This window comes from Staurois parvus, unplaced genomic scaffold, assembly GCF_062004578.1.
Source record: "Staurois parvus isolate SC_StPar_1 unplaced genomic scaffold, SC_StPar_1.0 ptg001988l, whole genome shotgun sequence".
NCBI lineage: Eukaryota > Metazoa > Chordata > Amphibia > Anura > Ranidae > Staurois > Staurois parvus.
Window position 1 is genome coordinate 15,843 of NW_028319784.1, and position 4,158 is coordinate 20,000.

Consider the following 4,158-nt stretch of genomic DNA (forward strand, 5'->3'; position numbering starts at 1 on the left):
ATCCCCCTTATGTATTATACATGGAGATCATATCCCCCTTTATGTATTATACATGGAGATCATATCCCCCCTTATGTATTATACATGGAGATCATATCCCCCCTTATGTATTATACATAGAGATCATATCCCCCCCTTATGTATTATACATGGAGATCATATCCCCACTTATGTATTATACGTGGAGATCATATCCCCCCTTATGTATTATACATGGAGATCATATCCCCCCTTATGTATTATACATGGTGATCATATCCCCACTTATGTATTATACATGGAGATCATATCCCCCCTTATGTATTATACATGGAGATCATATCCCCCCCTTATGTATTATACATGGAGATCATATCCCCCCCCCCCTATGTATTATGCATGGAGATCATATCCCCCCTTATGTATTATACATGGAGATCATATCCCCCCTTATGTATTATACATGGAGATCATATCCCCCCCCCCCTATGTATTATGCATGGAGATCATATCCCCCCTTATGTATTATACATGGAGATCATATCCCCCCTTATGTATTATACATGGAGATCATATCCCCCCTTATGTATTATACATGGAGATCATATCCCCCCTTATGTATTATACATGGAGATCATATCCCCCCTTATGTATTATACATGGAGATCATATCCCCCCTTATGTATTATACATGGAGATCATATCCCCTCTTATGTATTATACATGGAGATCATATCCCCCTTATGTATTATACATGAAGATCATATCCCCCTTATGTATTATACATGGAGATCATATCCCCCCTTATGTATTATACATGGATATCATATCCCCCCCTTTTTCCCCCATCAGTGTCCAGCAGTGCTCTGGTTAAAGCTTGTAGGGGGAGTTTTCCTTCTGCTGTAGGAGGATGCAGAACCCCTGACCTCTGTCTGGACAGCGCTGATTGGCCCTGTGCTGATCACATGCACTCTCCTAAGAAAAAATAACAACCTCTCTATCAATACACACCAAACTGAGCATGTGCAGAGTGCCCCCAAGTCTCCGTTCTATCAGCAGATGGATTGGGGACAGTGGAAAAAGGGGAGGATCAGAGAAGACAGGATCAAACAGCCAATGCAGAGGATTAACCCCTTAGGTTCCACAGTGAGTATAACAAGCACGCTTTACTGCCTCTACAGACTGATTGGACCGTTGCGGGTTCAGTGACACCCTCATGAATACAGATTGTTATATCAGCCCGGAGTTCAGCTTTAAATCTTTGGCGACATTCCAGTGATTTGCGGCACACCGCCGCGGTTTACGCATATCTATGCAAATAGAATCCTCCGCGATGCCGTGTGAGTCATCGGCTTACGTTGTCTCTGCTGCACGGTACTCCTGGAATCTGTTTCGGTGGTTGTCTTCGGTCTGTCACACACACACACGCACATACATGCACACATGCACACACACGCACACACACATGCACATACACACGCACACATGCACACACACATGCACACACGTACACACGCAGACATTTCCCTCATTAAAGGGGAAACATTTTAAAAAAATGTTTTCTTTTTTTTACAAATTGGACAACGCAACCAATAAATGTGGAATATTTCATGGCACGCCGCTTGTTACATACAGTACGTGGTGCGTGTGTCTTGTGTGTTGTCCTCTGCACACGTGGTCCCTGCAGGTCCCCCCCACCCCTGAAGGCGACATTCACCGTCCTCCAATCAGGGCTCACCATGCAGATTAGTAGGTGTGGCCCACTCCCAGTCTGGATCTGCTGCTGCTGCAGCTGATCATTGTTCATCCAGCATCTCAGGGACTGCAGGTCAGTGCTGGGAGGGAGTGGGGCTCATCCTGTCTGTGGTGTCTGTCCTGTGTTTGTGTGCCTTGGGCTGGGGGGGGGGGTTAGATTCAGAAATTCAGAACCGCCACCTCTACACCGGACCCCCCAGCATCTCCATATTGAGGTGGTGAAGGGTTAACGGCGAGCTTGGAGAGAAAAAAAACTCTGTGACATCAATCTGAAATTTGTTGTCACCATGGAAAATCTCAGCGACTCATGTCCAACCCAAACTCCTAATTCACATCTACCTGGGTGCTGGGAAGTTGTGTCATCGGCTGGGGGGGGGGGGGTGAGATATTCTCAACCTGTGACACCTTCATGATGGCTGTACAGGAGGGGCGGGGACACAAGGTATGTAGATAGGAAGTGACCGCAAAGAAGCTGGAGGAGATCAGCAGGACTGAGACGTAACAGTGCATGAACCCGTTTATGATGTCTATTTATATATAAATCCATCTATCTTATCTTATTATTATTATTGTTTATCTTATTTTTATTAAAATTGAATTATTATTATTTTTATTATTATTATTTATCTTATATTTACTAAAATGGTATTATTATTATTATTGTTTATCTTATTTTTAATAAAATTGAATTATTATTATTTTTATTATTATTATTATTTATCTTATTTTTATTAAAATTGTATTATTATTATTATTATTATTTATCTTATATTTATTAAAATTGTATTATTATTATTATTTTTATTAATATTATTTATCTAATATTTATTAAAATTGTATTATTATTATTATTATTTATCTTATTTCTATTAAAATTTTATTATTTTTATTATTATTTATCTTATATTTATTAAAATTGTATTATTATTATTATTGTTTATCTTATTTTTATTAAAGTATTATTATTATGAACAATCATCATCATCAATGTATTCATTTATTATTTTGTTTATATATTTAAATTTACATTGTAATATTTTTTTTTCCTGTTTATTTAATATTGTATTATTATTATTATTATTATACAGGATTTATATAGCGCCAACAGTTTGCTCAGCGCTTTACAATATAACGGGAGACAATACAGCAACAATACAGTTCGGTACAAGAGGGTTAGTATTATTTTATTCATATATTTTTATTAAAATTGTATTATTATAATAGTTTGTTATTTATTTATTTTATTTATACATTTTTATTTATATTGTATTATGATGAGTAGTACTAGCAGTAGTATATTGTACTTCTTTATTAATTTAATATTTTATTGATATTTTTTTATTTAAATGGTAATATTATTATAATTAGTAGCAGTAATAGTAGTATATTTTATTTATTAATTTCGTTATTTTACTTATTTATTTATTTTTAAATTGTATTGTTATAATTTTTTGTTATTTATTTTTTCATTTATTATTTTATTTATACATTTTTATTTAAATTGTATTATTATTATTAGTAATATATTGCATTCATTTATTAATGTATTATTTTTTTCATATACTTTTATTTAAATGGTAATTTTATTATTATTATATTCATTTATTTTACTTATTATTTATATATTTACATGTAAATTGTATTTAAATTGTACTATTAGTAGTAGTAGTAGTATATTTTATTTATTAATTATTTTATTTATATATTTGTTAAAAAATTGTATTATTGTTATAATTTTTTGATATTTATGTTTTCATTTATTATTTTATTTATACATTTTTTTAAATTGTATTATTATTAGTAGTAGTATTAGTATATTGCATTAATTTATTAATCTATGATTTTTTTTCATATAGTTTTATTTAAATGGTAATATTTTTATTATATTAATTTATTTCACTTATTATTTCTATATATAAATTGTATTTAAATTCAATTATTATTATTAGTAGTATATGTTATTTATTAATTAATTATTTTAGTTATATATATTTTTTAAAATTGTATTATTGTTATAATTTTTTGTTTATTTTTCATTTATTAGTTTATTTATACATTTTTATTTAAATTGTATTATTATTATTATTAGTAGTAGTAGTATATTGCATTCATTCATTAATCTATTATTTTTTCATATATTTTTATTTAAATGGTAATATTATTATTACTCTATTCATTTGTTTCACCTATTTTTTATATATTTAAATTGTATTATTTGTATTATTAATATTTATTCACTTATTATTTTATTTATATACTTTTTAAATTGAAATATTATTACTAATATTATTTAGATTTATTTATTCGTTCATATTTTATTGAGATATTTTTATTTAAATGTCAGTATTATTATTATGATTATCAGAGATATCAGCCAATCATGGAAGGGTGCAGAAAACAGTGGCTGGTTCACACACAGCTATA

General features: G+C 30.8%; 1 protein-coding gene across 1 annotated transcript in view; it reads left to right on the plus strand.

Annotated features, from left to right (window-relative positions):
* The first annotated feature begins 1,737 nt into the window (after window positions 1-1,737).
* The window catches only part of LOC149433077 (dickkopf-related protein 3-like), a 29,195-nt gene continuing 26,774 nt past the window's right edge, over window positions 1,738-4,158 (plus strand). The window contains exons 1-2 of the mRNA XM_089664683.1: window positions 1,738-1,807; window positions 2,823-2,906. The gene's annotated coding sequence lies outside the window, so the exon portion shown is untranslated. The remainder of the gene's footprint in view (window positions 1,808-2,822; window positions 2,907-4,158) is intronic.